This window comes from Mustela nigripes, chromosome 18 (genome assembly GCF_022355385.1).
Source record: "Mustela nigripes isolate SB6536 chromosome 18, MUSNIG.SB6536, whole genome shotgun sequence".
In the NCBI taxonomy this organism is placed as follows: domain Eukaryota; kingdom Metazoa; phylum Chordata; class Mammalia; order Carnivora; family Mustelidae; genus Mustela; species Mustela nigripes.
In genome coordinates this window covers 30,022,116-30,044,820 of record NC_081574.1, presented here as the reverse complement: position 1 = coordinate 30,044,820, position 22,705 = coordinate 30,022,116, and the positions used below count along the sequence as shown (strand labels likewise).

At 42.1% G+C, this 22,705-nt stretch overlaps 1 long non-coding RNA gene across 1 annotated transcript in view; it reads right to left on the bottom strand.

Annotated features, from left to right (window-relative positions):
* LOC132006395 (uncharacterized) overlaps positions 1 to 10,936 on the bottom strand; it is a 96,870-nt gene extending 85,934 nt beyond the window's left edge. Inside the window, exon 1 of the long non-coding RNA XR_009401086.1 lies at positions 10,863 to 10,936. This is a non-coding gene — a long non-coding RNA (uncharacterized LOC132006395). The remainder of the gene's footprint in view (positions 1 to 10,862) is intronic.
* Positions 10,937 to 22,705: the final 11,769 nt, after the last annotated feature.

The window sequence follows — 22,705 nt, the reverse complement described above, 5'->3', positions numbered from 1 at the left end:
TGCTACCTCTGAATGGCAGAACTTCACCCGAGATTGTGCTATTCTGTAGCCTGAAGAGGTAAGGCATTCCCTTCTCTTATGAGAAGTATGAAAAGCAGTTCCACCCTGTAATGCAGGATAGCCAGCAGTACTCTAATTACAAAGAATAAGATGGATACCATATCTCAAAACTTTCATTTGGCTTCTACATCTGTGAAATAGAGTGATAACTCCTAATATATATTCATCATTGACAATACAATTACCATTATGGTGCCTTTCAAATTTTTTATTATTTGATGCCCACATCTTTCCTATGAGGTAAGTATTATTAGAAAGCACATCATTTTTTAAAAGAGGACATAGCTTATATTTGCCCAAAGGCTGACAAATTTTCCCAGTTCCCTTTTTTCAATTGTCATAAAATCAGCAGTATCAGAATCAAAAAGTTTTCAGACTCAGGGCACCCAGGTGGCTCAGTTGGTTAAGCCTCTGCCTTCAGTTCAGGTCATGATCTCAGGGTCCTAGGATCAAGCCCCATGTTGGGTTCCCAGCACAGTGTGGAGTCTGCTTGTCTCTCTCCCTCTGTCCCTCCCCACCCCGCTCATGTTCAATCTCTCTCTCTCTCTCTCTCTCAAATAAATAAAATCTTCGTAGAAAATGTTTTCACACCCATATTAATGAAGCAGAAAATAACTATAGAAGTAACCGATTCCACTCTAAACACATTTTACAGTGTAGAAAATGAGGCCCAAATCATTGGAATACTTTCTAATGGCCAGCAAGCAGAAAAGAGGTAAGGCAGGACTCACCCTCTGGTTTCCAGCTTCTATCTGACTCATTGCTATTTCTATCACCACATCAACTATCAACCTATAGCAGATACTGGCCCATCCTTTATCTTCATTCGTCATGCCATTCCTGGGTGGGTGACTAGAATGAGTATGGCTTGGGTCATGTGCAGTGGATAAGGAGTTGTCTTTGATTTTTCCGATGGGTGATGGTCAAAAGGACTAAGAAAAGCTGAGAACTCATAAAGATTTTTAAAAAGGAGATTTGAAAAACATAAAATATCTATACAAATGATGTTATTTTTCACCCATGGGAAATTCAAGTGTCCAACAGAACTTTCCAAGACATAAGACCTTGAAAACTCCAATTTGGAACACTCCCATGTACATTTCTCTACTGTAACTGGTCCCCAGGCCACCTTTCAGTTTGAAGACCAAGGATTAGTACTGGAAAAATCCTTTCGTTCCATGTCCTTTTCTGTCTTTTATGGTTGGGCAACTGGGCTTTCATTTCTAGCAAATTGGGGAGAGACCCAAACACTCCCTCAGTGGGAACAAAAGCAGCGAAAGGACAAATAATGAAACTGCCTTTCACGCTACAAGCTTCACATTTCACTTTTCTTTCCCCTTTCTCCACATTTTGCTTCATTTAGGAAGAAAACCTATTTTTAAAAGCACCAAACCCCCTTTCTGTCAGGGAGCTTGGCAAGATTGATAAATAAGGGGAGTCATCTTAATGGGGGTGCTGTCAGCAAACTCCTTCTTTGAAACAAATAAATGTGAGAAATGAGAACATTCAAGAGGTCCCTGTATTCTGTGAGAAAAAAGAAGATTCATTTCCACAGACCTATCAGCCTAGACTTGGCCCAAAGGAACCTCCCTGATTATTGGAAAGGCTTGCTAATTAGCATATCAGCACTAATCCGGTCCCTTCCCCCAAAATGCTGTGGGAATGACTCTGCAAAGTGCCAGGCTGCCCCTGGCTTTACACCATGCTTAGTCCTCCTATCTGTTTTCTGGTGGGCTCCAGGTGTTGCTGTCTGCTCGAACACATGTCTGGTTATCACAGATTTTTCTGGGTTTCAATAAGAATCGGACTGCTCTCCTTTATCTCCATGCAGACAGTGAAATTTGTCAAACTCAAAAATGCCCATCAGGGTAAAGGATTTTGGGAAAGCAGAGGATTGAGTGAGGGACAAGAGACTGGTGTGGAAGATGAGCCTTTGAAGAAAACCAGTTTGACCAATCAACTGCTACACAATACTGGTGCCCGTCTCCACCTCTAACAAAATCATGCAGAGGTTGCTTCAAACAGAGGGCTTTCTTCCACAGAGAGTGGGCAGGCCACTCAGTCTCCCCAGATAAAAGCAGGAGCCCGGTCCATTCAATTGCACAGAGGAACATTTCCATTCACTTCCTAACTGAATGCCTTATGCTCTCGGAGCCTGATTAGAAAGAACCACATCCCTGGCTCCCGTCTGAGTGTGACCTGGTGAGACTACAATCCTAGCTCCACACGGGTGCCATGCTTTACCACTGAATACTACCCAATCTTCTACACATGTGATGCTTTCTTAATGACTTGATGACTTGCCTTATATTGTTGTTGCTGTTGTTTCCAGAAAGGTCTACCCACCTTGAGCTATGTGCTATATCATACCTCTTAAGGAGATTTTAAGATGCTTTTAGTCTGTGTGGGAGAATGTCATTAAAAGTTCATTGAGCTTGTTTCTTCTTTTTTCCAGGCTCATAGTTAAACTGCATTTCCAAGCCTCCCTTGAAATTAATAGAGGCCAAGTGACAGAATTCTGGTGCAAGGAATTCAGGCAGAAGTGCTTCTTGCCATATCCAAGCCCAGCTCATAAAAGATTCCACACAATATCGCTTGCTACTCTTTTCCCTTGCCTGCTAGCTAATGAAGAAAAAAAAACTCAATGATGTCAAGATCCAGGGGTTACTAGACTTCCCAAAAAGAAACTTGAATCCATGAGTGTGCACCAACCTGCACCGGACCAGGACAGGGGCAAAAAGCAAACCCTTCTGAAGTTAATCCACTGAGGTTGAGGAGATGCTTGTTACATACTTAGGCTACGCTACCAAACACAAAGCAGTGAATGAAGTGTCTGTGTTAGTAATGCTGCACTGTCATTAGCTTGAAGGAATCCAAACCTTAAGTCACGTTTGATCCTCTGCCTCTAATAGAAAACATACCATGTAACTATTTGGAGAGGATGAGAGGGGACAGGAGAACAAGGAAACATCTATAAATATGGTAACATAGAGAGAGGAGCAAGATGGCAGAAGTGTAGGAGACCTAGATATCATCAGGTCCCAGGAGTTCAGCTGGATAGTTATCAAACCATTCTGAACACCTAAAACTCAACAGGAGATCAAAGAGAAGAATAGCAGTAATTCTAGGAACAGAAAAGCAACCACTTTCTGGAAGTTAGGATGTGCAGAGAAGTGAATCTGAGGCAACATTTGGGAAGATGGACCTCAGAGGGAGGGGCTGTCTCCTAGCAAGTGGTAGAGCAACGGAGCACAAAATCAGAACTTTGAGAAGTCGGCTCCACTGAGAGACATCACTCCAGAGGCTAAGTGGGGGATGGAGCTCTCAAGGGGACAGTGCAGTCTCAGGAGCCACAGGGTCACTGAAAGATCAGAGGTGTCTGAGTGCAGCAGAGCTCCCAGGTATCAGAGCAGGGAAGCCAGCTGCAGAGATAGAGTCGAGAAGTGAGCTCTCAGCTCAGGGTTATCTTAAACCATGATCTGTGGCATAGTCGGGCCACTGCTCTTTGGGCAGGGACCCCATAAGTGGCACATCTGGGGAGACTCACCTTCCTCCTCCAGGAGGAGTGCCATAGGAGCACACTGCAGGAATCTGCTGAGTCTGGAGACTCCAAACAGGGCCATGCCCCAGACACAGAAACACACGGTCACAGGCCGGGTGAGCATGAGTGCAGCCGAAGACCAGGGAGACAGGAAGAATTGACTGCTTTTCTCTGAGGCTGCACTAAGGAGTGGGGCCCCAAGCTGTTGGCTCCTCTGGGCTGGAGATTGGGAGGCCACCATCTTTATTCTACTCCTCCAAACTGTACGGAAAGCTTTCAAAGAACAAAAGTTCCCAAGAGCAAGCTTGACCAGATTACTTAGCCGGGCCCCGGCAAGGGCAGTACAATTCTGCCTCAGGCAAAGACATTTGGGCATCACTGCAACAGGCCCCTCCCCCAGAAGATCTGCAAGAACATCCAGCCAAGACCAAGTTCACTGATCAAGGAGAACTGCTGAACTCCAGAGCTAGGGGAAAGCAACACATAGAATTCATGGGTTTTTTTCCCCATGATCCTTTATTCTTTCAAAGTTAAATTTTTAAAAATATTTTAAATATTTTTGATGAATGCTGATGCGAAAATTCTTGCCAAAATATTAGCCAATAGGATCCAATAGTCCATTAAAAGGATTATTCACTACAGCCAAGTGGGATTTATTCCTGGGCTGCAAGCTTGGTTCAATATCTGCAAATCAATCAATATGATATAATACATTAATAAAAGAAAGAACAAGGATCATATGATACTCTCAACAGATCCTATAAAAGCATTTGACAAAGTATAGCATTCTTTCTTGATCCAAACTCTCCACAGTGTAGGGATAGAGGGTATATACCTCAATATCATCAAAGCCATCTCTGAAAAACCCACAGTGAATATCATTCTCAATGGGAAAAAACTGAGAGCTTTTCCCCTAAGGTCAGGAACACAGCAGAGCTGTCAATGATCACCACCGCTACTCAACATAGCACTAGAGTCCTAGCCTCAGCAATCAGACAATAAAAAGAAATAAAAGGCATCCAAACCACCAAAGAAGAAGTCAAACTCTCACTCTCTGCAGATGATATGATACATTCTGTGGAAAACCCAAAAGACACCACTCCAGAACTGCTAGAACTCATACAGGAATTCAGTAAAGTGTCAGGATATAAAATCAAGGCACAGAAATCCGGTGCATTTTTATACACCAACAGCAAGACAGAAGAAAGATAAATTAAATTTAGGAGGCAATTCCATTAACTATTGCAATTTAAGATACCTAGGAATAAACCTAACCAATGAGGCAAATAATCTGTACTCAGAAAACTATAAAGTATTCATGAAAGAAATTGAGGAAGATACAAAGAAATGGAAAAACGTTCCATGCTCATGGATTGGAAGAACAAATATTGTGAAAATGTCTATGCTACCTAAAGCAATCTACACATTTGATGCAATCCCTATCAAAATATCATTAAATTTTTTCAAAGAAAAGGAACAAATAATCCTAAAATTTATATGGAACCAGAAAAGACTCCGAATAACCAGAGGAATGTTGAAAAAGAAAGCCGCAATGTTGAAAGTTGGCCACATCACAATACCAGACTTCAAGCTCTATTACAAGGCTGTCATCATCAAGACAGTATGGTTCTGGTGCAAAAACAAACACACAGATCAATGAAACAGAATAGAGAGCCCAGAAATAGACCCTCAGCTCTATGGTCAACTAATCTTTGACAAAGCAGGAAAGGATGTCCAATAGAAAAAAGACAAGTCTCTTCAACAAATGGTGTTGGGAGAACTGGACAGCCACATGCAGAAGAATGAAACTGAATCATTTCCTTACACCACACAAAAAAATGGACTCCAAATGGATGAAAGCCCTCAATGGGAGAAAGGAATACATCAAAATCCTTGAGGAGTACACAGACAGCAACCTCTTCGACTTCAGCCGTAGCAACTTCTCCCTAGAAACATTGCTGAAGACAAGCGGAGCAAGGGCAAAAATGAACTATTGGGATTTCATCAAGATCAAAAGCTTTTGCATAGCAAAGGAAACAGTCAACAAAACCAAAAGACAACAGACAGAATGGAAGAAGATATTTGCCAGTGACATATCAGGTAAAAGGCTAGCATCTGAAATCTATAATGAACTTATCAAACTCAACACCCAAAAAAACAAATAATCCAACCAAGAAATGGGCAGAAGACATGAACAGACATTGCTGCAAAAAAGACATCCAAATGGCCAGCGCACGCATGAAAGAGTGCTCAACATCACTTTTAGCATCAGGGAAATACAAATCAAAACCACAGTGAGATACAACCTCATACCAATCAGAACAACTAAAACTAACCAATCAGTAAATGACAGATGCTGGCGAGGATGCGGAGAAAGGAGAACCCTCCTACACTGTTGGTGGGAATGCAAGCTGGTGCAGCCACTTTGGAAAACAGTATGGAAGTTCCTCAAAGAGTTGCAAATAGAGCTACCCTATAACCCAGCAATCATACTACTGGGTATTTACCCTGAAGATACAAATACAGTACTCCAAAGGGGCACATGCACCCGAATGTTTATAGCAACAATGTCTACAATAGCCAACTATGGAAAGAACCTAGATGTCCTTCAACAGATGAATGAATAAAGAAGAAGTGGTATATATACACAATGGAATACTATGCAGCCATCAAAAATGAAATTTTGCTATTTGCAATGACATGGATTATGTTAAGTGAAATAAGTCAATCAAAGAAAGACAACTGTTATATGATCTCTCTGATATGAGGAATTTGAGATGCAGGGCTGGAGGTCATGGGGTCATGGTAGGGAGGGGAAAAAATGAAACAAGATGGAATCTTGAGAGAGACAAACCATAAGATACTCTTAATCTCAGAAAACTGAGAGTTACTGGGAGGTAGGGGAGTAGGGATATGGTGACTGGGTTACAGACATTGGAGAGGGTATGTGCTATGATGAGTGCTGTGAAATGTGTAAGTCTGATGATTCACAGACCTGTACCCCTGGGGAAATGAATACATTATATGTTAATATAAAAAAATAAAAATAAAAAATATGATACCGTATGTTATATGTCATACGTTGAAATTAGATAAGCTCTGTAGTCGAGGTAAAATGTGCAGTGAATAAAAATTATAGAACAATTGTTTATGACTGGGGGCTCCAGAAAGCCTTCACAGAGGAAGTACAAAAGATAAGTAGGCTTTCTACAATTAGAGAAGTAGAAAGGGCTTTCGAGGAAGACGAAATTGCTAGTTAAGCAAAATCATCTTGAATTCTGTGGCTGTTCTAAGAATGGCAAATGGTCAGCTGGAGGAACAAAAGAAATTTTAAAGAAATAGCATAAACTTTACCAGAGTTCTGGAAAATCAACTCCAGAAATAATACAAAAAAAAAAAATGGATTTGCAAATCCAAGGTTTGGAGTTAGAAACCTGCTAAGAGGCCACTGCAATTAAAAAGGTGTAGGATCCTCCTGGAGAGACTGTAAGGGACTCCAAGTGGCCTCAGGAACAGGAAATTAGGTCAACAAAGACATTTGGATTGACCAATGAATTGGCACTGAGAGGTCAGCACAATAAAACTACCATGCTAATGTAGATAAAATTTAGCTGTGGTTGGAAAAATTATAAAACAGAATCATGACTGTATGGTTCAATTCACCATGCAGGTTTTTCACTGTACACTGCAAGCATAGAGAATCTGACTTCCCATTACCACTAACAGTTCTGTGTGGGTACCAGCAGAGAGCAACCAAGAGAAAGTACACAAGACGAAGTTCTCTATCATAGACTAAGTAACTGCAGCACATTAATGGAAGAATTAAGCTAGATTAGGGTAACGCAATCCACTAAGACACTCTCTAGCTTCAAACCTTTCTAGAACTTCCTATTACCTACAGCAGTACTTCTCAGTTGATGATTCTTGGATTCCTGAATCTAAATACCCTGAAGTACTAAAAAGATATTATGACCTATGACCTACTCAATTGTCATGTTGGCCAGCAAGACTTAGGAATCTATATTTATTTTTTTATTTTTAATTTTTTTATTAACATATAATGTGTTATTAGCCCCAGGGGTACAGATATGTGAATCGCCAGGTTTACACACTTCATAGCACTCATCATAGCACATACCTTCCCCAATGTCCATAACCCAACCACCCTCTCCCTACCCCTCTACCCCCAGCAACCCTCAGTTTGTTTTGTGAGATTAAGAGTCTCTTACGGTTTTTCTCCCTCCTGATCCCATCTTGTTTCATTTATAGGAATATGTATTTAAACCACTGCCTACCCTTCTCCCACCTGGTGATTCTTAATCACAATAAAGTTTGAGAAACCATTAGCCTAGAAACTAATTCATGCTTTTCACTATGGTGCTTACGAACTCCTTCATAGACTTTCCCCAGGTATCTTTTATTCCTCCTCATTCTCTCCTTCTGGTCCTATGTTCTGACTTACAAAATGAATAACCATTTCAGAACATGTTAGGCTTTTCCCCAACCTCAAAACCCAATTTATATTATTTCTTTGTCTAGACAGATTCCTCCCTGGTCATTTCGCAAAATTTCATTTATTTCCATAAATGGTAGATACTATGTTACCCTTTAAAAAAAAAATTAGAAATCAGCACCTAAAGGCTTACTTGGATGTTTGCTATGTGTTTATGGTGATGCCTCAGTCAACTCCACACACGAGGTATGAAAAGAGAATGGCTGAGTCAGGCCTGGGTTCTCCATGGTCAAGCTAACTCAGCTGTAACAGCACTCCTGACTCTACATCTAAACTCCTCTCCACTGGGTAGAGGAAGATGAGGCCAATGGCATATGGTAAGTGCTCATTAGATGTTTGAATGAAGGATTAGAATAATTGTCTTGATTCCCCCCGTTTCACTGTGGCTAATTTAAACACTTTTTATGCCCTTCAAATTATGGCCAATTCAGTTAAAAGGCCAGCCAAACTGTTTAAACGTTTTGAATACTAAACAATGGGCTGATTGAATAGATTTTTCACCTTCAATTGTGTAGGTTTGCTACATGGACTCATGACCTAATATAGAACACAAGACCGACCTCTAGTCTTTGCTGACCAGCCAATGCAGGTGCAGTAGAGACATATGGATGATTCCAAATAGGTCTGGATTATTTATACAGGGGGAACATAGCCCATCATGCCTGCAGCAAGCAGGTGAGACCATGAACAGATACCGCATGCACCTGTCTCTATGGTCATGCCACAGCAATGAAGCAGCCAAATGTGAAGAGACCAAGAGCTAAGGAACTCTGCCCTTTCTCAGAGAAGGCTATCCTAGGGCAAATCTGCCATAGCACACAGTCTGCTGCTGGCATCCCATTTTTTTTAGACATAATTACAAAATAGAAAAATATGTCTTTGCTACACTTCCTTTGTTCCTCCCTCTGGCCATAGCTTTCACAAGGACCACAGACTGTCCACCAAGGTCTGCTTTCTCTTAACCCTGTCCTATTTCCAAAATTTATTTTTGACTTTTACTCATCAGTGAAGAACACATAGTCCTTCAGATACGTAGATCTTAGGAGACAATCTGTTTGGGATATTGGTAAGGCTTTCCCTCACATTGTCCACTCTACCCACAATGTTCTCCCTTTTACACGTGTAGGTCCTTCTAGCTCCTCCTGTCTCAGCTTAAATGTAAACTTCTCATTGAATCTTCTCTATCACCCCAACGACGGATGTTGTATCCTATCCTCTGTCGGGTCACCCTGCTTATCTCACAGCACGCCTACCGTCGGTCAACTATTTACTTGTTTATTGCTCATCTCTTTTAGCATATGGTAAGCTCCATAAGAAGAGGAATTGTGTATTATTTACTGCTGTGTTCATAGCTGCTAATATAAGTGCCTGGCACATAGAAGGCACTTAGTAAATATTTGTTGAGTGAATGCATGATCGGCATAGCCATCTCAAGAAGGACTTATGTTTTTGGAAGAGTAGCTCCTTAAAAGCTCAGATCAAGTAATGGTTAATAGACAAAAGAAATGACTCCTTTGATACCTTTTGCTACTGTACCTACACTGAACATTTATACAATGCCTATGAGTTTGCATTGCTCGCGGCCATGGACATAGATCATACACACACAGAATCAATGTCGGTTGTGTTATATAACACTCTAGAACAAAGTTTATAAGTCAGGCGGAGGTTATGTCTATCCAGTGGGCAGTTGGGCTATGCCACAGCTGATCCTTCATTCTCTTTATCTTTCTTCCCGCTACTGATTGTTCGGAACAGATTAATTATGGAGTATCCAAATGTTTTGCAGGGCTGGCTGAAATGACTCATTTAGCCCATGTGCACATCACACAACCATGCATACAGGCAAAGGAGTAGGAAAAAAAAATCTTCTTAAATTCTCAGTACTCTGCCTATTAATGTTGACTATCATTCAACCCTGATAATATAGAAGTAAAATATTAATGCACCTACTTAACACTAATGTCCATAATGATAATGAACATCTTTGTAGCCAACTTAGTGCCTGGAGAACAGACTGTTATAAACATAATTTCTTCGTTTTGTTTTATGATAATTAGTAGTAGTCAGCATTAAATTGTAACTACCCAGCTTTAAGACAGCATTGAAAAGCACCAGCCCTCAAGGAGAATTATCCTAAGGGTAAATATAGGCTGATACACATGATGGAAAACCCAGTAACTAAGACAAACCCACTTCCCCCACCTCGCCGCATGTAAACACACACAGTTCCAGAAACGAACAGTAAAGCATGTTAAGGAAATATAAAATCATGCCTAAGATGACAAATCCCAGAGCTACCTCCCAACTTCTGCACAGCAAGAAATCATCACACTATGCAAGGAATAAACAACCACAACCCCCAGACAGATGAAGTCTATCTGAGGCAGCAGTTCAGAATAATAGAGAGAAAAAGGGAGAGAACAGTGTCAACCTTCATCTCCAAAAGGAAAAAAAAAATTAGCTTCTTAAAGATGGGGGCCAGGGGGGCCTGGGTGGTGCACTTGGTTGAGCGTCCAACTCTTGGTTTCAGCTCAGGTCTGATCTCAAGGTCATGGGACTGAACCCCATGTCAGGCTCCACACTCAGCACAGAGTCTGCTTGTGTTTCTCTCTCCCTCTTTCCCTGCCACTCTCCCCTGCACATTCTCCCCACTCACACACACCTAAAATAAATAAAATAAATCTTTAAAAAAAAAAAGAGAGAGAGAGAGATGGGGATCAGGAAAAGAGAGCTGCTTCCACCAACCTGAAAAAGACCATTCCCAGCCAATTTCTGCAAAGTCCATGCAGCCCTGCTCAACGTCCTGTGGGGGTCAGCCGGATTTCTGCAGTGATCTTCACTGGGGGTTGTCACTCAGTCTTCAATGAGGGTACATTCTGGAAGTGTACCCTCCAGATCAGCACCAGCACCACCACCACCACCTTGAGAACTTGCTTGAAATGCACTTTCTCAGTCCCCAGCCCAGACTTACTGAATCAGAAACTCTAATCAGCAATCTGTTTTAACAAGGCCTCCAGGGGATTCTGTGTGTGACCAAATGGGAGAAAGCACTACTCTGGGCAACGGCAGGGTGGTGTGAAACTCCAAGATCCACGTTAGCCCGTTGACATTTCAGATGGAATTCTATCGCCTAAAATCCATGTGTTGGAGCCCTAACACCTTCAGAATATGACTATATTTGGAGATAAAGCCGACTAAGTTAAAATGAGGTCATTAGAGTGAACCCTAGTCCAACATGACTGCTGTTCTTAGAAAAGGAGGACATCAGGACATAGGAGAGACATGAGGCATGCGCACATACAGAAAGAAAAGGGCATATCTTCAAGCCAAGGAGACAGTTTTCAGGAGAAACCACACCTTCCAACACATGGATCTCTGACTTCCAGCCTCCAGGACTATGAGAAAATAAATTTCTGACGTTTACACCCCGCCCCCGCCAGTCCATAGCATTCTCTTAAGGCAGCCCTAACAAACTGACACAGACCTCTCCCTCAGATTCTCCCACTTCTTCAGGGACCCCCTCTCACAGGGTGTCCCCATGGATTTCGCTCACATTTTCTGTCACTGTGCTCAGCATGTTGTGACAAGAACTTTATTTCAGTTCTCGCTTGCTTACGAGACACGTCCCATCCATTTTCAATCCCCCGGTGCCTTGTACGGGCCCAGCTCAGAGTAACCACTCAGTTAATACAAGGAAGAATCATAGAGGCTTGGAGAATGACGAAGGAAAGCTTCATGGTCTACCATGGATCCTGATTTATACAACAGGGCTATCCATGACAGCAAAATTTATAGAGCTGCAAAGTGCCTCTGAGATCGAGAGGTCAGGGTGATTATTTGCCCATATCTGACCATATTAAAAAGACTGGGAGGAAATTCAGCTGACCTAGATTTAAGTAAATTGCTATTCATTAGTCATGTGACCCAGAACACGTTTTTCTAAAACATTTTCAGCCATAGCTTCCTCACAGGTAAGATGGGAATTAAACAGCACCTTCTTCTCAGATGAGCATAGGAAGGATTAAGCAAGATAATTTTCCCAATCGTTCAGTGCTGTTACCTACTCATAACTGACAATAACTGGGTGCTCGGTCTTGATGAAAACATGCCTTTTAGAAGGAAATAATTCACCTAAAACCCAAGGAATCTTACATGATTTCTTTTCTGAAAGACGGAGTCTCACGGAGACACTAATTTATCTATTTTTTACTTTCTTCTTCCCTTTCCGTTCCTCAATCTGAGCCACTTCTATGTTCTCTGTTCTTTTTCTTTCCTCCCAATACCTCTGTGCATTGATTTGCGAATTTCCCAACTTTGTCCTTTTTATCCATGTAAAATAAAATAAACTTATGGTGATTTACTATAATCTGAAAAGGCTATTTTCTTCTTAAAGTAACATAGGCAACTTTGTGATTCAACTGCCCAAGATTGTTTCCATTTTCACTACTTCTGAGAATGGAACAGCTGTTCGCATGATGAAGTAATTGAAATGACATATTAGAACAAAAACAATCAGAAGCAAAGAGTGGAGAGCCTGTCATATATATACCTGGCTCTTTCACCAACTTACTTTCCTTCGCTGTAAATAGCACGGTAGACTTATTTTTTAAGGAGCATTTAATAAATGTTTTCCCTATTTTCTTGCAATCAAGTTAGGAGCCTGAGTAGCTAATCAGACAAATGAGACAATGAACGTAAGACACTTGCATGGTTCCTGATAACAGGTCCAGAAAAAGGGTAGGGGACAAAAATTAATCAGAAGGAGATACAATAATGGCTTTTAGGTGTTAGCTAAGGCACCATGATCTACTTACACACATCCTCCTCGATAGCTAGTGATCATCTACACAGGCGAAAAATCACACAACCAGGAGATACCTTCTAGGCAGAACTGTCACTGCTACACAGTCTCAGAAAAAGAAATCTAGAAAGAAATTTAACCAAATCAGGGATGCACAACTCCCTCTATGCTATCAGATGCATTTATTTTAAGTATTTCGCTACGATCATCAACTTCACATTTTTAGGCTTATATAATCATTGGGTCTTATTCATAATGATCACCATCTTTGTACTTTTCTCTAGTAAGTGAAATTAGCATTCTCTCATAAACTGTAAATGCTAAATTGCTAATAACCTCCCTGGGGTTTTCTTCACATGATGATGCCTTCAGTGATTTCATCATAGTGTATTAAAATATCACAATTTATACTCTTACGCATAATAATTTCCCTAAGGCTTGATCTAAAAATGATAGGTATATTTTTAAATAACAGTAAAATCTTGGATAAACACTTAAAAGTAACCAATCCCAAGGAAACAGCCTTCTTCTCCTTCTCCTTCTCCTCCTTCTTCCTCCTCCTGCTCCTCCTCCTCCTCCCCCCTCCCCCCTACACGCCTCCTCACCCTCACCCCCACCCTCCCCTTCCCTCTCCTCCTCCTCCTCCTCCTCCTCTTTTTCTTCTTCTTCTTGGACTGGACATCAGAAGCAGAAACTAACAATTCCTAGAGAATTCAAAACTGTGTAACAAAACCCAAATGTCTGAAGTCTCAGACAAAAAAAAAGTCCAGGTTACAAAAATCATTTTGAAAGAACTAGTGTATGTTAATTATTGTCAGCTAGGGCCATAATGCATGAAATTTCACACTTTGTCAGACTAGTTCTGGGTAGAAAGCACCGTGGAATCTAATGTTTATTCCAGTGGAAAAGTAAGAAAACAATTTGCAATAAACCAATGGAAATAACTTCCCTTTTTCTCTACCATTTTATGGGCTCTGGGGAACTAAGATACACTGAAGGAGGTAGAAGCAAACAAAAAACAAATTATAGCACATGATCAGGGAATATAGGGATGCTTATTTGCCTACAGTTTCAAAAACACATCTCTGCTCTGTTTGAAATTCCAGTGAGACCGAACTTCAAACTAAATTCTAGTTTAGGGAGAGAGAAAACTTTGGAAAACTCCAGAGTAAACGTTGCCAAAATAATTCATATAAACCTAAGATTCCAAGAAGGGCTACATAGCAAATTGTCTTTTTCATATATTCATCTTGGGGGGTGAGGGAGTGTGAGTGTGTGTGTGTGTGTGTGTGTGTGTGTCCTTTACTAGAAATAGGAGAATTGTATAAGAATGAAATTTTGTGTTCATTCACAAATTCATCCATTTGTTCATTCAGTTTATATTAATGTAGAACCTGCTCTGTGCCAAGCACGATACTAGGTGCCATAGATTTAATGGTGGGCAAAATAGAAACAAGCTCTGCCCTGGGGCACTTCAAGTCTAAATGTACAATGAAAGGATCACCCACTCATTATCACTGCAAAGAAGGAGACACACTTTTGGTGCTTTGAGAACTTATACAGATAATGTGTCCGAATTAAGATGACAGGGAAGGTGAGCCCTTAGGAGAAATGCAGAAGTTGTCATCTCAAAGGAAAATAGTTTCCACCCAAATGAAGAGGGAGAAAAGAGCCCTTTAGGCTGAGAGCAGTCAATGACCTCCTGCTGGGGAGAGGAGGCAGGAGAGATGGTGAGCCAGACTCACTGCCCCATCCTCTAGGAACCAGTGCCCTCCATGACAGGAGGCCAGCCAAGGAATGGAGAGAGACATTTGCAGTCTTGTTGGACTAAGCCCTTAATGACCCTGTGGGGTCTGCCATTATCTATTGGGAGATAATGCCTCTGAACAGAGTTGTCAGAATGGCGTTGAAGTACAGGACACCCAGCTGGTGTCGCGGAACTGCTTAGCTCGGGGAAAGAACCCATGCGTGGGAGCTGGTGTCAGAATTGGGAAAGTAGACTGCAAAATTTACTCTTGCTCTTGAAGGAAATGAGGAACAGACAGGAAATGACCCATGCGCTCAAATGAATCCAATGAATTTTCTCCCCATGAGACAGTGAGATAGAGGAGAGCAATCAGTGTGGAAAAATGAGAGTTTCGTGGAATAGCAAGGACTTCCAGAGGGGTAAAGACTGTACTAGGATGTAGAAGATGTGGCCTGAGGTTATGGGAGCAGCGGTGTGGGAGTGGCAGTAGGAAAGGAAGACATCCTGGAAAAGAATACTCCCAAAAACAATTTTTTTTCAATTCATCTCAGAAGCTTCCAGATTCCCTATCGTCTTTGTGGAAGCAATAGAATAGTAGCTGAAGCCTAGATTTGAACATACAAAATTCCTGGGTTCAATCCCATGCCTTCCCTCTTGCCTTAACATTGGACAGGGTTACCTAACCTTCTCGATACCTGGTTTTCCCCAAAAACAAAGTGAGGGTAATTGTCATCTTACCTCTCAAAACTGTTGTTAGACTAAAATGAGATTAGTAACGAATATTCTAAGAGGGTCTGGTGTATAACAGGCACCTGGTAAATGTTTGCTCTTATTAAACATAATACTACTGGAGAACATTTTATCTTTTGACACTAAAAGACATAAATTTGGTTTATCCAAATTAAGTAGAAATTTCTACTAAGGAGAAAACCTCATTTCAAGAGTATTTTAATTAACTGGAGTTTTCCTGTGTACTTTGTGATGGATCCAAAGTAATCCTTTTCTGGTTCACCATCCCCAGAGGAGATTATAGTATAATCTCAGAAAGTTGTCACTGGGATGTTAGGCTAGTGAGGAGGGACTAGCCCCTGGGGAGACAGAATGGAAATGGACCAAGAACAGTGCAAAGTTCCAGCACCTCTACTCACACAAGAGAAGTGCGGACTGCCTGCATGAGACCTTCCCCACCTTCTGCGGCAAAATTCCATTTCTGAGAAGCACCAATATTTGGTAGTGAATCCATTTCTAGGAAACAAGCTCAGCTTTGAGGTGCAGTCTCAGGAGCCCGGGGCAGCAACACTAGAGCCAGACTGGAGCCCTTAGCTGGGGAATTCAGCTCCAACATCAAGAAAGAGGAGCCTCGAGAGCACTGCCATGAGAAAGGACCGGCAGGGGACCTAGAGCAGGACAGGCCCAGCTCACATAGGAGGACAAAGATGAAAAAGGAAGATGATGAACAAAACGATGCTGGTGTAAGGGCCTATTTAGCCAGAGTGGCCCCACCTCGGTTGAACAGCCATTTTGTTGTTCATGCAGTAAAACTTAAATTGACCCTGCCCACCCCCCAGGGGAACTTACTTAAAAGCAGGTCCAGGAAACCAGTCCCAGGTAACAAAGCCCAAATACAAGGGTGGGGGTCAGGTCAGGTGGAGGTAACAGCCCAAATGCAGGGATGAGTCAGGTCAGGTGGAGGCATCCAATCAGTAGAGCGCGCATACTGTCTCCCTAGCTACCAAGGAGTATGGGCTCTGCCTTTTGGGTGCCCTTTGAGCACCAATTCTGACCAAGGAGATAGGCTAGTTCAAATATCTACTACGGGGTAAATTATAATTCAATTGGTCACTTACATGTGACCTAGCGTGACTGTGCAGCTTTCTCTGTGTGTTACAATCTCATCAGCCACCTGTGCATGCCCAGGCCCAACGACATGGCCTTTGCCCTTAAAACCTAGTCTGTAAGGCAGAGAGAGGTTGCCTCTTTGCAAGAGATGGCCCTGGCCAGTGAGTTTGATTCTCGATGCTTGGCAGGAAATAAAGCTTTGCTTGACCTTCGCTTTGAATCGGTCTCGCTCCTTTGATTAGGGACCCAACACTTAGTAAGGATTCCTTGCATAAGTTCCATTAATTTCTTTCCAGATTCTTTCCATCAGAGAAGCAGAGTCTGCATTTGGTCCACTGAGTCTATTTCTTGGCCCACCCCAATATTCTACGGCCGTTGCTAAACGAACTGTAATAGTCTCTTGCCCAAATTGCTGAAAGGCACACAATCATGCCCACCACTGGTGATTTTCATTGGAATCACTGTAAGAATTACATAACATTGAACACAGTTCAGTTCCTGTAATTGGGAGGAAAGGGTAGTTACAGACTCAAAATGGAAGCCATGTCACTGGACCACCCGCACCAAGGTTTCCAATCAACAACAGCACTTTGGGTCCACACTTGTCAAAGACCTACAGTTCATGAAGCGCTTGAGACTCCAACCAAACAAGTACAAAAGTAACAAATAAATAAAACAAATAAATAAATGGACTTTTGGGACCCAGTCAGTTAAACAATTCGCAAGTGAAGTTCTTGTTTTCTCTTGTGTTTCTGTTTTCTCACTAACTACTAGATAAAAGATAGTCTTAAGCTAAAATGTATTAAGAGCGGATATTGACTTACCATTGAATTTTCAGTATGTAAGCACAGGTACAAAATGTGATTAAAATAAAGCAGCTTTTTTTGTAAAAGAAACATAGCAGGATATCAACATCAATGAGTATTTTTCCCTTTAATGTGGTAGTTACACATGTACCTACTCTACTGTTATTCCTCAAACACTTTGGATATCGTGCTTGAAAACTGGCTTTAGAACATCAGATTCACTCTTCCAAAAATGTGCAATGGATGAAAACTGCGTGCAGTGATGACTGTCCTTTGGAAGCAATCATAAGGCATGAGGATGAATAACTTTTATCTTAAGTAAGTCATCAGAATAAAGTCATGGCTATCATAGGAGAAGACCAGTTTTTTGTCACTCAGGAAATGATGACAAGTGGTAGGGCCAAAAGTGGTATCCCGAAAAGTTGGAAGACATTAGACACAGAACTTTTCAGAAGGAAAAATAAACCTGTACCCCTGGGGATAAAAATATGTTTATAAAAAATAAAAAATTTAAAAAAAAAAAGAAGGGAAAATAAGACACCATGGGCTCCCCTGGAATTTAGCATTAAGAAGTCACAGAACAGGGTACTGGGTGGCTCAGTGGGTCAAAGCCTCTGCTTTCAGCCCAGGTCATGATCCTAGGGTCCTAGGATCGAGCCCCACATCAGGTTCTCTGCTCAGCAGGGAGCCTGCTTCCTCCTCTCTCTCTGCCTGCCTCTCTGCCTACTTGTGATCTCTGTCTGTCAAATAAATAAATAAATAAATAAATCTTTAAAAAAAAAAAAAAAGAAGAAGAAGAAGAAGCCATAGAACATTGAGTCCTCTGGATAAGAAAGCAAAATCCTCTATTTTCGAATGCCTAGTGAGCAACATTGTGAGTACCAATAGTAATCACCTAATAAATGTTTGAAGGATGAGACTTTAACAAATGGTTCTGTCATCATGCTGAAAGACAGTAATTACACCTCCAAATATATGGAAGCAGTACAGGTGACATTTTGCATATTACTATCCCATGATGTGATTGGTATGCTATTTGCAGAGTTTCTTCAGTGGATTCAAATTCTCAATTTTATTTTTAATTTAGAATTGTCATACCTGGGGTGCCAGGGTGGCTCAGTCAGTTAAGCATCCAACTCTTGATTTCAGCTCAGGCCATGATCTCAGGGTCACGAGATGGAGCCCCGTGGTGGGCTCCACACTCAGCGGAGTGTCTCCCTGAGATTCTCTCTCCCTCTCCCTCTGCCCCTCCCTCCACTTGCATGTGTTCTGCCTCCCTCTATAATAAAATAAATAAATCCTGGGCACCTGGGTGAGTCAGTCAGTTAAGCATCTGCCTTCGGCTCAGGTCATGGTCCCAGGTCCCAGGGTCCCAGGGTCCCAAGGTCAAGTCCCACATCAGACTCCCTGCTCAGCAGGGAGCCAGCTTCTCCATCTCCCCCTGCCTGCCGTTCTCCCTGCTTTGTGCTCTCTCTCTCTCTCTGTATCAAATAAATAAATAAAATCTATAAAAATAAATCTTTAAAAAAATTTGTCATAATTTTAAACTACAAAGGTGCAAGAAATTATATAACAACCACCCATTCCACTCATGAGTCAGATTTAGCCAATGTTATTGTGTAACCATTTTCTAGGACTCAAACAGACAAAAAATCATAGTCAACATTCACTAATGTTGTAGCAGGCAGGACAAGTTAAAAGTAGCAAAAGTGCACTTAAGAAAGTAGTGCCCCTTCCCATCTGGCCGCTTCTATAACTTTTCTCACTCTCTCTCTCTCTCTCTTTTTTTTTTTTCCTTTTTTTATATATTCTCCTGACTCTTCAAATTACACCTTTAAAACTTTGCTTTTACTTTGTGCCTCCGCCTGGCTCTTAGAAAGACTTTTGTAATTTGTTGTTAATGGCATATTTTGGACTGTAATCTCCATTTCACTTATTCGGAGTACATTTTTCTCCCAAATTTCTCTTCCCTTCCATTCGGCCCAGGCTGCAAATAATAATAATTTCCTCCACACTCCCACCTTGACGGCCCTTTTATGCACTCCATCTTCTTCCCAGCTATGTCCCTCAATCAGGCCCTTTAGAATAAAAACAACAAAAAGCCTCTCATTTTAAGAGAGAATCAGGCCATTTACGCTGTTATTTTACTGTATTTAGGGACCATGTTTATCGTGTTCTAATGTTCCATGCTACTTGGCATCAAAGAACATTGCTTTATTGTGACATTTTCAAATGAAAACTACATGACAGTAGCAGTTTCCAAAGAACTCTCATTTACCTTGGCAGCATTTACGAGTGGTGGGGGGAAAATACATAAAACCACTGCTTTGAGCAAAACGCTACAATGATTATTTAGCAAACAAGCTCACATATTAGAACGGCGGAGGGAAGATTGCTTCTACAGACTAAATTATACTTTACACACAGGCACTGCTGAATGGCTTTCTGCAGAGGTTACGTTTAAATTATAGGTCTCGCTAAGCAAACATCTCACGGTTTGTGTGTGAATTTGAATTATGCATCGAACAGGCAGCATGTTTATGGAAAAAAAGTCAAGTCAATAGATTGCTAAATTGCTACAACATTTGTAAGGGACAGAAATAGCTGTGGTGTCAGACAATGAAGACGCTTTGAGAGAGATCCCGCTTACTCTCCAGTAAGAAAATGCGTCGGCAATTCTGGACCACAGCGAGTGATCAACCTTGGGCTTCATTCAGAAGCATCCAAAATTTGCTAGTGCTTTTTCTTTAGAAATATAAGTCGTTCTCTTATGCTGGGAGGTTCTAAATCTGGCAGACTGCATTGTGTGACCTCCAATTTTATTTTAATTCAGAGAAATAGGGCAAATCTATGGGAGCCGTCCTATTTTGGGGAAAATACACCGTTGGGCAGTCAAAACTGGCCAATCAGGTAGAAGGACAAGGTCGGGGAACAAATGAGCTGCGTAAAGGGCATTCAACCTTTCAGACGCTGCCAAACACCCCAGTACCGTCTGCAGAGTAGTGGTGGTTACTGCAGCAGAATGTGTCCTACCTGTGTTGGTGTGTGTACTTCCTCCATAAAGATGCAAGAAGGGGCAAACGGCCTTTAGGTTCCCATAGAACTCTAAAGAGCGTGTGTTTCTATTCCTACTACATTATGCATTTTTCTATCATTAACCCGTGGGAATTTTGTGATCTTTCAATTCTTAAGATTTACAACTCTTCTGCATGATGCAAATCCCAGTCAAGTTTCTGTTGCACTATGCAAGGGTTTGCCATTGGAGAAGTATGATGGCAGCAAAGCTTCAATCTACTCTCCACCGAACAAATATTTTTCACGGTCCCCAGTTCTCCATGGGTAAAGAAGATGAGAAAGAAGAAGATGCTGACTGATACTGTATATGGACCGGCAAGGAGCCCAGAACATGACAACTGGAGGAAGACAAGCTATAAAACTCCTGCCATGTGATGGTCTAGAAAATTCTCAGGTGCATCCAACTACACTTCTATATGGGTGTGTGTGGGTTTTACGCTTAAAAAGTGGTCTGTGTGGGGGTGCCTGGGTGGCTCATGTGCTTAAGCATCCAACTCTTGATCTCAGCTCAGGTCTTGATCTCAGGGGCATGAGTTCAAGCCCTGCCTTGGGCTCCATGCTGGGTGTGGAAACTACATAAAGGGGGGAAAAAAAAGTGGGTCTGTATGATTTCATGTATAAAACTTTCTTCAAATGACAAAATTATAGCGGTAGAGAATAGATGAGTGCTATTTCAAGGGCAGAGTAGGGTGACAGAAAGGGAAGGAGGTGTCCATGGCAGAATCCTTGCAGTGATGAAATTGTTTTTATCTGGAGTGAAGTCACACATATCTACACATGTGATAAGTTGCATTGAGCTTCTTACAGGGTGAACTGTGTCCCCCAAAAAGGTATGTTGAAGTTGTGACTCCCAGTATCTCAAAATGTGACCTTATCTAGAAATAAGATTGCTGCACAATGGCCACAGTTGCCAAACTGTGGAAAGAACCAAGATGCCCTTCAACAGACGAATGGATAAAAAAGATGTGGTCCATATGTACAATGGAATATTATGCCTCCATCAGAAATGATGAATACCCAACTTTTCTATCAACGTGGGCAGGACTGGAGGAGATTATGCTGAGTAAAATAAGTCAAGCAGAGAGAGACAATTATCATATAGTTTCACTTACTTGTGGAACATAAGGAATAACGTGGAGGACATTGGGAGATGGAGAAGAGAAGTGAGATGGGCGAAATCAGTGAGGGAGACAAACTGTGAGAGACTGTGGACTGTGAGAAACAAACTGAGGGTTTGGGGGGGCAGTGAGTCTGGTGGTGGGTATTTTGGAGGGCACGTATTGCATGGAGCACTGGATATGGTACATAAACAATGAATTTTGGAACACTGAAAAAATTTTAAGTAAAATTTAAAAAAAAATAGGATTGCTGCACATGCAGTCAGTAAAAAGGAAGCCATACACCTCCAGTCTGAGCCCCTCATCCAGTATAAGTAGTGTCCTTACAAGAAGAGGAAAATTGGGGGGAGGAGTCAAGATGGCGGAGAAGTAGCAGGCTGAGACTACTTCAGCTACCAGGAGATCAGCTAGATAGCTTATCTAAAAATTGCAAATACCTGCAAATCCATCGGCAGATCGAAGAGAAGAAAAACAGCAATTCTGGAAACAGAAAAACAACCACTGGCGGACTGGCGGAGACGTGAATCCAAAGCGACCAGAAGATAGACCCCGGGGGGAGGGGCCGGCTCCCAGCAAGCGGCGGAGCAACGGCGCACAAAATCGGGACTTTTAAAAGTCTGTTCCACTGAAGGACATCACTCCAGAGGCTAAACCGGGGCAAAGCCCACGCAGGGTCAGCGTGGCCTCTTCTTCCCCACAGAAGAATCGGGGGTGTCAGAGTGTCGCAGAGCTTGCGGGTATTGGAACGGGAAATCCGGCTACAGAGACAGAGCCGACAGTGAGCTCACAGCTCGGTGTTACCTTGAACCGGTCGCAGGCTCGGTGAGCTCGGAGCACGGCCGGAGGTCAGGCAGACGGGAGTAACTGGGCACTGTTCTCTGAGGGCGCACTGAGGGGTGGGGCCCCGGGCTCTCGGCTCCTCCGGGCTGGAGACCAGGAGGCCGCCATTTGTATTCCCGTCCTCCAGAACTCTACAGAAAGCGCTCAGGGAACAAAAGCTCCTGAAAGCAAACCCCAGCGGATTACTCAGCCCGGCCCCTGATAAGGGCAGTGCAATTCCGCCTGGGGCAAAGACACTAGAGAATCACTACAACAGGCCCCTCCCCCAGAAGATCAACAAGAAATCCAGCCGAGACCAAGTTCACCTACCAAGGAGTGCGGTTTCAAAACCAAGGAGAGCAGCAGAATTCCAGAGGAGGAGA